General features: G+C 32.3%; 1 pseudogene; it reads right to left on the reverse strand.

The window, feature by feature from the left end:
• Nucleotides 1–1,524: 1,524 nt before the first annotated feature.
• On the reverse strand, nt 1,525–8,851 carry LOC142547622 (tRNA-specific adenosine deaminase TAD3-like; annotated as a pseudogene).
• Between the last annotated feature and the right edge of the window lie 3,922 nt (nt 8,852–12,773).

A 12,773-nucleotide genomic window follows, 5' to 3' on the forward strand; every position in this document is an offset into this window, starting at 1 on the left:
TAGAAGCTTTGGCATAGAAATCCAGAAGCGTACTTCTGTAAATGATTGTTGGAGTTACCAAAAATTAACGGAGGCCATATGTCTCCAAGGCTTTGAACATAGCCACAAGGTTGGCATCTCAAACAATGTATACATATGTAAATTAGATTTGGTAAGCACTCAGAGTATATGCATTGGATATTTCTGCCCATTTGAAGGTTAAAGAACAATCGAGAGAAAGATTTCCATAAAATTGTAAAGATTGCAGAAAGAAAGCAGAAGGATCGAAGATGAATAGATGCAAAGTAAATGATGCAAAATAAATGTACAACCATAAGTTACAAACACACGGACACACGTCAGCATATTTGCAGTTAGTTAAAAATTTTAAGAAAGACGAGCTAACAGACTGACCAATTGCATAAAAGTGCGAGAAAATATTTTGAAAAATAAAAGCAGTAGGTTGTCCAATATTCGGTTAATGATAAAGCAGCACAAGGTATAAATTTGGTATATTATATGATAAAGTCTTCTAAAAAGAGAGAATACTGGAGAAATTCCAGTAATGACACATTTTTAGAAGAAACACTGTCTTGTCAATATAATAAAGTTGGCTTATTGGCGCATACCATAGTGGGGTCTTCGAATGGGATGAGTATTTAATACAACAATATTTTATAGAATCTTAGTCATATTAAACAATATTTCCCCTGAATTGATGTTTAAGATAACTCAATGAGACTTAAAACATTGCAAAAATAACAAAATTTAACCTCGAATAATGGTTTAGTAAAGATGCATGCTACTTGTTGATGAGTAGATACATGTTCCAAGCAAATGTCTTGGTTCTGCACATGATCTCTGATTGAAAACTAATGAGTTAGGTTGTTAGGCCCATGAGTTCAAAGAGGCGTATGTATCTCTATCTGCTGTTGTTGTCTCATATCCCTTAAAGATCTATCTTATTTTTTTCCTATCGTCGGTCATGTCCCCAACAGAGATATTATTACATGTTAAGATGTGACTCTATTTTTTTGAGACCCGCTTAATCAACAAGATCAAACGACACAACATCAGCAGCTTAACGTACATGAACTTCTAATTTATTCTTATTTAAACTTAATTCAAATCAGTTCGGTAAATGGGGATCACTATTGAATTTTTAAAATATTTCACTAAGCATATATTAATTTTTATTTAAAGGTGCGACCAAAATTAGATTGTTATTATAGCTTTTTTTAATAGCATTGTACATAATTTTTTATTATGATAAAACTCACGATCATTATTTTTTAATATTCGATAGATAAACTTCTAAACTAATGCAGTAGACTCCAAACCACATTAGACAGATAAACCGTACTAGAGCATTCTTGTGCAACAGACTCACATCAAAAAATGTTGATAATGAGAATCGAACTTCTGGTGGTCAAACGTTCCCTACTCCAATTGACACACTCTTTGTGAACACATTGTATATAATTTTTAATAGATAGATGTAAACGTCGATTAAAAATAACTCTATTCAGGCTAATTTAAAAGTAATTTTACATCAGAATGAGGCAACAACCCTTGCATGGTCCTCCTTTTTACTCCCAAATAACCCCAACAACCAATGCGACACACTTTGAACCAAGAAATCTTAATTTTCGAAATATAAATGATACATTTTGATTTCCTGGGATCAATTATATAATATCTTCTAAAACTATAATATTACTTGATTAGAAGTAGATTGATCCTGTGGAGATTTTGTTAATGCCGCATCTATATCGTCTTTAAGGATCTGTTCAGGTAGCAAGACTCTGAAAACGGCATAGTGGTGATTCAAGTTTTTCTCCCCTTGCTACCTGTGTACGCTACCCAGAGCACCCTCCTTTGGATTCGGGAATGCGTAAAATACACGTTTGATTCTTTGATGGACAACGGCCATTGCACACCTAAATCACAGAGTCAAGGAGATGATTATGTCCTCGAAGGAATGTAAAATTGAGATGTAGTTCATGACCGAGGTAAGATTGCTGGGAAAGACATGGGAAAATATGTTAGTTAAACTCCCTTTTATAGTGCTTGTAGATTGAAATGATATATTTTATTGTTTTACGATATGTAAGTGTGCAATATTCATAAAAAAGTTGCATTGCAGGCCTACATTCATGAATTTGGTAGGATCTTGCGACACTCATTTTGAACCCTAGATGATCATTGAAAACGATTCTACCTAGTATCCTAACACCCTGACAACTTTATTTAACACTCGTTAAAGCTCCATTTGCAAGCACACTCAAGACATGAGGAGGGAGAGAGAAGGGCTAGATATGGTGCATACACGGTGCCAGTAATCTAGATAAAGTAACTTACATGATGCATGGTTCCCACACAAAATATATGTCATAGCCAGTGCATAAATAAGGTGTCGTCGCATCACAATGAAACCCATCAGCGTGCTCATTCATGTCCACCTCATCCTTAGCATGAATGATACATTGTAGCACAATCATATTCAACAATTAGATGGAAAGATTCTACACACAAGTGTATTGAAGTTGCCGCAGTTAAGGCTTTAGTTGAATGCAGATCAGCTCACATTACAGGTAGATTGTCGAATGCCATACACAAAGCTAATGCTTGTCACCAATGAGAAATTCAGGATCTTACATTTGTATTCGTCTTCGATCTTTTCAAAGAAGACCCTGTCGGAGAAGACACCTCATGATCCTTGCTACTGAAATATGCAGAATGTCCATTTAAAGGAAAAAGATGCACGTCCCTTGCAGCAGCTTTCTCAATTGCCACAAGGGCAGCATGATGTAAAGGGTGACAAAAATCAGAACTTGAATGAAATTGGGGCTCAATCCAAGCCAAAGGATTTAAACAAGAAACATTGTCATATTTTAGGTTTAATTCATCATATGAGCATTTGACAAGAAATAATGGATCATTTTTAATTTCAGCGGTCTCATGCATGGTAGCTGCTTCAAGCTGTTCTGCAGTGATGGCTTTCTTGCTAGTGAAGTTTAAAGCAGCATTGCGAGATTGGACCTGGTCACATGCGGAAGCAATAACCTGGCAAGTTGAAGGATCCACTATAACAGCAGCATTGACAACCTGCCAAAAAGAATTGGCTGATAAATAAAATAATAACTAACACAAATTTCAACAGTCAATCAAAAAAATAAAAACAAATATTATAATGGGATACTGCGTAATAAAAAACCAATGGAGAAATGGTGATGCACAGACAGAATTGCACCTGAATAAGGATCAACTGAGTTTAGCTGAGAAAAATTTAACATTATGAGTAGTAGTCTTAAAAGTGAAAGCGCATCAACTCAAGGTAAGTTAGAACATGAAGTACGTAAAAGAGTAATTTTGAGCCGCAGAAACTCACACTGAAATTACTTGAAGGTTAAAGGCAAGACATGAGTCTTCGTCACAAAGTACAAAATCTATTGGACCGATATTAGTGTAACGTCCAAAAATCAGCCCACGTAAACCACATGCATACAAATTAGTTTAATTTATTAAATGTTTTATTTAATTTATTTTAAATGCTTAAATGATACATAGTATATGATTGAAGGTCTAAGTGCATGATTTCATGAAAATTAAAGATTTTATCCGAATATTTGATAATAGGCTGGGGAAAAGAGACCGATGACGACCAAGATAAAAATATTTTTATTAAATGTTTTTGAGGCTTGATAAAATGATTAAATATGATTAAAATTTTCTAAAAATGCTGGAGCCCAAATTATTCTACGAGACGAGCTCGATTTTATCCGAAAAGCCGGTTTTGGTCAAACAAAGGACTTTTAAAAGCCAAAAATTATTATTTTTGAAAACAAATTTTGTAAACTTTTATTTTTCAATTAAATAGGTCTTAATGGACATAATTTACCTAAGATTAGTGAGCCTAATTATTCCTAAATTGAAAAGCCCAAACACTAACCCATTAACACCAAAATTTCGAAAATTATAAAATAGAAAACTAGGGTTCTTGAGAGGCATACCATCCACACACTTCACACAAAACACACACAAGATTTCAAAATTTTGAGAGCAAAAATTCAAGGATTTTCGTCGTCCGTCCGTCCCTCTTCGCAACCCACGCCAACAATCGAATATTCGAGCATTTTAAACGCAAAGGCACACTACTAAACCTTTTTTTTTTGCACTATTCAAATCATATTATGCATGTTTTATGTATTTTAGCATGAAAAATATTTGAGTACAGATCGTTTAACGTTTGGATGATTATTTTCATAGTTTTGATAATTTTACGATTTGTTTGAGAACGTTATGAATTCTAAGGGACATGCTGCCAATATAAGACGTTAAAAGGCTAGGAAAAGGGTCGTTAGGGGAAAAAACGAAAGCCAAAACCGAGCTGGATAAGGAAGGAGGGTGAACCTAGGTTTGCTAGGGTTTCCTTGAGACATAAGGACTTGGCTATGAGGGAGGCTGCACCAGGGCTCCACCAAGCATGCTCACGGTCCTGTGCTGGCTGCGTGTAAGGGCTAGAAGGAGTCCTAGCATGGCTGGACTCTTGGACGTGCATGGAAGAGGAGCCGCAGCCAATTTGGGGAGCTAAGGCTGTGCGCGTGGCTTGTTTCGGAAGGAGAGGAGTGCGGCTCGGTGAGGCCTGGTTAGGGCTGGTCAAGCAAGGTCTAGTAAAGTCCTAGTTGGGTTCCTAGGCGGCTGGAATAAGATGGCTCGAAGATAGGAGGCCGTTGTCAAAGAGTTTACATCCATAGGTGCGCGCGGCATGGCTTAGGGCTGGGGGCTGATGCACTAGTCTAGGCTAGGTCGGGAAGGGTCCAAGAGGCTTTGGTCGGGGTTAGGTCCAGGGTGGTTCGAGAAAGTGGGAAGAAACATGACTGGTTTAAGATTAGGGCTCGGGTGAGGCTTAGGAAATAAGAAGGGTCCGAACCATGGTTCACGGGGTACGAAAGGTCTGATAGTGTCCCGAAGAATTATAATACAAGCTAAATGATATTTTAAAACGTTTATGATGAAAATATGAAATTTATATATGCTAAATTTGTACGATTTTTCCTGAAAAAATGCTATTTTACTAATTTTGAAGTTCACTATATTTTATGAATAAAAAGGAAAAAAAATATTTTGAAAGATGTGAATTGACTGTGACAAATATGATATGATATAATTGAGAATATCGTGAGGGAGAAGGCCACAGAGGGAGCCCGTTTATGGCAGAAGGCCCCAGAGAGAGCCCGATGATCGTATTTCCACTTACGACGAAGCCTAGTGCCCGTCCCTATGCGCAATGGTGAGCTAAGACTGATCATTCGACCACATGATGATACGATTACAGCTAGTCACTTTCAATGATCAAACTTCACCCAAAAATGACATACGATGATGGAAAGCTCTACGATTTAATGACTTATAATTTTTTTATGCTTACAAATTTATGCTAGCTATTTTAAATAAAATTATGCTTTTTATGCATGTGTCCGTATATGTATTATTTGTTACTCATTGTTAGAACGTGCTAAGTCATTAGATTCACTGGGTTTGAATGGTTGCAGGTGAGGATGAGATTGAGGGAGGCGCTAACGCTTGAGTAAATTGAGTCCGACAGTACACTCGAGGGACATTTATTTTTTTGCACTTATTAGTATTTATTATTTAAAGTTTTTACGAAAATATTTTGAGGATTTTTTATTTAGAGTTTCATTCTTTATTTGAAGTTTAATTTTGGATTATTTTTAAATGTTGACGTATGATTTTGGTGGTTGAAAATTTATGGATTTTTATGAATTTAGGATTTTGAAAATGTTGAGTTATTTTGGAATGTATGTTTCGAATTTAAAAAAAAAATTAGTAAGATTTTAAAGTTAAAAAGTAGAGGACATTTCAATTAGACACTCTGAGAGCAGCGCAAGCAGAAAGCTTGTTCAAGGATGCAGCATGCAGAAAAAAAAATATTACTCACTCCAACACCAGATTTTGCCAAAGAAAATGCAATCTTCATGAAGTTGAAGAATGTGATCGAATTCTCTTCACTAAATCCAGTTATGCCATCAATATTGCTGCAATTAGAAATGGGTGATAAGAAAACGAAAATTAGATTAGGTTGCCTCGAAACGTCATCACCACGAACTTACTAGGTAGGTGGATGGAAGGAAGTTGGCCACAACTTGCATTGCTCCTCCCATTCTTCTTTGGTTAATGCAGCATATTAGCATACCTAAATCATATCACATAGATTAACTTAATCATGGAAACATTTTGAATATCATATGACATACAATCACATATCATAATTATGTTTGCAAAAAAAAGAAAAAACCATTGTTTATTAAAAGTTCCTGTACAATACACACGAAATGCTGAGTTATGAATTTCAATCGATCATTTTCTAGTCAGAACCACTTGAGAAAAGGTACATACAATACAATTATACAAATATCTAAATCCAGATCTTTGTGACCTAAAATAAAATAAAATCAAATATTTCGAAAGTCCTTCCTGGTTGAAACTGATTGAGCTTTTGCCAAGTAACTAGATGGAAACATCTTGTCTCATCGTAAACAAAAGATGATCTAACATGAAGAGAATGCATGAAAAATATAAGACACAAATTTGATCATTCAAACATAACTTTTAAACTAAAGAATAACCAAGAAGCAACCACCCTTGAGATTTAATTCTTCCTAGAGAAAGGTTTCTGATTTAAGCAAGTATCCACTCAGGCCTAAGAAACAAATCAGTCAAACAGGTAGTCCAAATTATAAAAGCTAAAAATACAAGGAGAACCCACTTTTACGATGAAAGTACTCAACCGGTACGTATTTACAAGTTCAAGCACATCCTTTGGCATCTTGTTGGGCTCACCATCACCAGAAGCAATGCACAAGATTACAGATAATCGAGTCTTTCCTGTCAGATAATTTTGCTGTTAGTGCCCAATTCACAAAAACCTTTACACTCCAAAACTGAGCATTAAAAAGAATTGAAAAAGGTGAAAAAACGTCCAGGGGTCGTGGCAAACCTATGCTTAAAATTTCAAGAAAGTGGTCAGAGTTTCAAAAACAATACATGTTCAATCCCTTACTTGGCATCATAAATCTCAGGGGTGAATTAATTGTATGATAATATTCTTTCTTTCAGTTTCCATTTTAAGAAATCACAAACAAAAAATAGAAGATATGCGGGAAAATATATTAAGCTTGAAAGAAAATTTGATGCTAGACTGCACTCCAGATCCAACAGTCCCCCGTCGGGGACAAATGTTTTTCATGCGGGATCAATCATGTCATATGTTTGAAGGAGCAACTCTTATGAGTTACATTAATCTGCTGGCTCAATTCCATATATAATAAATTAGGTAAGATATGCGCTAAAAACCAACGTTACCACATTCAAAACCAAGCATATAACACGGGAAAATATGATAGCCAATGTACCCACCCTCACCTTAGAAATTCTTAGCCAATACCAAAAAGCTAGAAAATTTTGGTTAAATTCTTAGCAAGACCGTCAGTAATTCTTTCAACATTATGATTTATACAACAAGTTTGCACGAGGAAAACCAAAAGTTCGCAAGATAACTTATTTTGCAACCGCTGTTAGTAAAATTCGTATTTATGTAGTAAAAATAATTATCTAAGACCAAATGCATTGAACGGTGAACGACCAAAAGAAAAAGCAATGGACAAACTATCTCCATCGAGAGAGGTCTTGCGTATACACTTCACATGGCGGAGACTTTCTAGAGGTACTATTTGATTCAACTTCCTAAAACCAAATCAAAAAAAGTTAAAAAAAAAGAAGGAAATTTGCAGTCACACACATTCTATGAAAACATAAGAAGACGTTCAACGACTCAAAGCAAAAGGAAACAAGGTGGAAGAAGTAGCAAACCTGACTACAAGATTGACGCACTTGGGTTCGATCGAAGCAGCAAACATGCTCACTACAGAAAACAGTTCAAACTGTAAATCAAAACGAAAAAATAAAATTATAGCAGCTTGAAATTAATGAAACTCATCATCATGTCCAAATATATACCAGTCTCCTGTAGTTGAGGAGAAACCAGAGCTTTGTCCGGAACATGAATGATTTTCCAGCTCTGTAATAAATCTGTTGGCGTTTCATCACTTACGCCGTTCATTGTTCTCTACTCCGACAGGCAGCGACGCGACGGATTTGGCGTTAGACCCTTATACGGAGGTTGGGTAATTTAAAAGCTGGGCTTCTCTGATTCGTACCTTGGCTACCAATTTGGGCTCAGTTTGAATTAACTCGCTTCTACAGTAATACTAAACAGAAAGAAAGTTATAACTTCTCAAAATTCATCATCAAAAAAATTATATCTATTGAAAAATAAGGTATATCTCCATTAGTTGAAAAAGAGTTTTATTCCCAAAGTCATCAAATGAATTTTAAATTTAATTTTTGGAATTATGTTGAGAGTTTTAATAAAACTCTATTTTATGAAAATGAAAAAAGAAAGCATGCATGGTTTTTAAAAATCTGTGAAAATGTTTTCCATTACCCAATTCCTAATTGGTTTTTAACATGGTGGAAAATATTTGGTCCATCAGCAAAAATTTTGCCAGAGGTTTTCATAAAACCAATGAATACTTGGTTAAATGTTTCTCCAAGTATTAAAAAATCATTTTCTGAATATTGGATCGATGGAAAGACTTTGTGTCTATTCTTCATGGAATTTGGGATCCCGTGGATTTGGCGATGGCAACCAGAATTTGGTTATACTGATGAGGCATTCCCTTCTTATGGAGGGCCAGTTCCACGAAATTTTGGGACAAATTATTAAGGGATGATCCAGATACTGGAAAATCTTATGGTTTTGATACCCTTCACAATATGGAGGAAAAAATTTCTTTATATCATAAAAAGATTTTAATAAACAACAAGAGAAAGAACAAGATTCAATGAGTCCCTTCAAACTTCTTACTCAGAAATATTCTGATATTTATTCTAAAGAAAAAATGATTGAAGTCTATATTGAAGAAATGAATAAAGATCTTTATAAGAATTTGGATATTCTGACTCCAAATCGGACAAATCAATGGCTTCCGAATCAAATGAAAATCAATTCATCCATCTAATGCAAATGCGGGATGCTCAAGACCCAGAGGATGATATGCCTAATTTTTCTCAGATCAGTGATATTTTTGAAAATTAAAAAAATTTCATAAAATATAATATTAAAGATGATTAGGATATACATCTTTAATAAAGTTAGTGGAATATCACTATAGACTTTTTGACTTTTGTAACCATGTTACTATTTGCTTTTAAAAAGCATTTTACTTTTTATATTTCTAGTTGGAATCCGGGGTTTCCTGTCCGGCTCTTCTTTCTATATATAGGTTGCTTTGTGTTCTTAGAAGGACACGGTCGAGTTTGCTCCACTCTATTCCCTCTCCGTGAACAACCCTTCTTTTGAATTCAATAAACAACTTTGTAAGTTTACTTTATCATTTTATTTTCTGTTTTTATTTATTGTTTATAAAAATATATTTACATAAAGTTAGCCAGAATGACTGGCTAAACTATTCGTGCTAAAACATTACCTTACAATAACATGAGCTATATTTATTTGTAATTTGGAATTAAATTGAGATAATAAAAGATATATTTGAATTTTGGAATTTAATGTAATATAAGGATTGGTTAAAACATAAGGTAAAAAGATGAACCAGGAAATAGTAAACACAAGGTTCGAGTTTAACTAGGAAATAATAAATTCATATTGTAGCCCTTTAGCCTGCTTAGCCGAGAAATGACGTTTAAGGCATTTATGGGTGATTTTTATGAATTTATGTTTTTATGGTGGACCTCGGTAAAATCCTCTGCTGTTTAATTTCTTTGGTATATCTTTAATAAATTCCTTTATGTTTTGTAAAAGTTCCATATATGAACCTTATATTTATTATTATTCTAAAATTCAAATACCTCATTTTCTTAGCTCAGTTTATTTGAATATGATATATCGGCTGGAAACCTTGCGTAGCTGTATGTCTTTAGGCTATATGTCTTTAAGAACAAGCTCGATAGGTGTAACAACGCCACGTATCATAATCAATTTTGATTCCAAGCCTCAGATGGAAACATCTTGATAGAAACATTTTGCAAACATTTATTTAGAAATGTCATGTTTAAAAATCTTGCAAACATTTGTTTAAAAATTTATCTTCACCTTTCTTATAAATAATATCAAAATCAAAAGGGGTTAAATGAGCATGTCATCTAGCAAACATTTGTTTAGAAACATCATGTTTAAAATCTTTCGTAGACATAAATTTTGCAGATTTGCAATCAGTTTTTATAATAAGCCTTTGATTGTATAAATCATCTTGAAATTTTAAAATACATCTTACAATAGCCAAGATTTCTTTTGTTATTGTAGAATAATTTTTCTGGGCATTATTCCATTTCCCAGAATAAAATTGAATAAGATATTCTTGTTTTGTTTTGGAATCTATTTGTTTTAAAATTACTCCAAAACATATATCAGAAGTATCAGTTTCAACAATTTTATCTCATTGAGGATTAGCAAGCATGGGACAAAGAAGATTTTTAACTTTCTCTTTAATATTTTTAACTGCTTCAGTATGTTTATTAGACCAAGATAAATGATTTTTCTTTAATATATCATATAAGATAGCAGAATCCTTAGTAAGATTTTGAATATAAGGATAAATATAATTTAGGCAACCTAAAAATCTTTGTAACTGAGTTTTATCAGTTATAATATCAGGGAATTTTGACTCAAATTCAATACTTCTTTGTATATGAATTATCTTTCTTTTTTCAATTATATAACCAAGGAACCTAATACTAGTTTGAAACAAAATCATTTTAGATTTTGATATAACAAGTCCATTTTGAATAACAATATTTTTAAACATTTCTAAATGTTTAAAATGTATTTCAATATCATTTGAAAATACTAGAATATCATCAATTTAAACAATTATAAAATTGTTGTAAGAATAAAAATATCATTCATAATTTGTTGAAATTTTGAAGAGGCATTTTTAAGTCCAAATGGCATTACTGTTCATTCATAATGTCCTATTGGAACATTAAAAATAGTTTTATATCTATCAAATTCTTTAATTTAAATCTGCCAAAATCCTGATTTTAAATCAAATTTTGAAAAGATAATAGTATTAATAAGTCTATCTAATAAATTTTTTTATTAGGAATAGGATGCCTAATCCATTTTAAAACCTTATTAAGTGGTTTATAATTTATGACTAATCTAGGAACTCCTCTTTCCTACTCAGAATATTTATTAACATAAAAAGCAGTACATGACAAAAGAGATTGAGAAGGTGTTATTAAACCTTTTTCTAATAAAGAATGAATTTCATTCTTACATAATTCTAAATATTCTTAATTCATTTGTCAAGGACGAGCCTTAGTAGGAATATAATTTTTCTTCAAATTTTCTTCATATGGAAGAGAAATAATATGATTATTTCTATTCCAAAAAGCATTTGGAAGATTTTTACATATTTCTAATAAAAATTTATTATAAATGAGACGATCTCACGGGTCGTATTTTGTTAGACAGATATCTTATTTGGGTCATCCATGAAAAAGTATTAATTTTAATGCTAAGAATATTACTTTTATTGTGAATATCGGTAGGGTTGACCCGTCTTACAGATAAAGATTCGTGAGACCATCTCACAAGAGACCTACTCTAATACTTGTTTCATCAACATATGTTAAGGGATAAATTTGATAAATAAAAGTAAGTCCAAGTATGAGTTGACTAGAAATATTCTTTGCTAATAAAAAACTGGTTAAAATACAGTTTTTATCTTTGCAAATATATGCTTTTGGCAATTTATAATTTATTTTTAAAGGTTCTCCTCCTACATGAGAAAGAGTATGAGTAGTTTTATGAAAATATTTAGTATGAATTAATCCTTCCTGTATTACATTTAAATCTGCACCACTATAAATCATGGCTATAAAATTCTTCTTTTAAGAATTGTCTATTAATAAAGTAATATTAGTATATCATTTCTGGGATATAATCATGCTTAAAACAGATAAAATGTTTTTGATTAGGATCGGGAAATGAAATGTCTTGAAGATTATCAAAACTTTCAGGATGTAAAACTAAATCTTCTTTGTTATTTTCAATAGTTGAAATTCTATAATGTAAACTATTATTATTTTGTTGTAAATTTTTTATTTGTTCTTTAATATTATTAATCTCTTTTATTAAATCCTGTATAGTAACTGGATTTTGATTACTATATTTTTCTGTAAAAGATTTTTTACTTCTTTCATTGACTAAGCTTATTCTTGTTTAACAAGAATATTATTGCTACTGGTTGAAGCAGTATTTTCCATTTGACCTATAATAGTAGATTTTAAGATTGGATCCTTAATCATTTTAAGGAAATTCTAAAATATTACTATTAGTTAATACATTAATATTAAGATCTTGAAATTGAGACATAAGTTTATAAAATTCATCTTTTGTATCATCATTTTCACTAAAATGATTTATACAATATTTTTCTTATATACAATTATTACATTCTTCTTGATCTGAAATGTCTGATTCGAGAATTTCTTCTGAATCATATAATTCTGAAGTTTTTTCAGAATCATTACCATATTCAGAATCCTGATTTGAATCCATTATTATTTTGCATAATATTTCTTTAAGATTTTCATCGATCAATATCTAATTTATTGATTTTTGTTTTAGCTCAACATTGATTAATAATATATTTAATTCAAATTTATTTTCATTATATATGATT

The sequence above is a fragment of the Primulina tabacum genome, chromosome 5, assembly GCF_025594145.1.
Source record: "Primulina tabacum isolate GXHZ01 chromosome 5, ASM2559414v2, whole genome shotgun sequence".
NCBI lineage: Eukaryota > Viridiplantae > Streptophyta > Magnoliopsida > Lamiales > Gesneriaceae > Primulina > Primulina tabacum.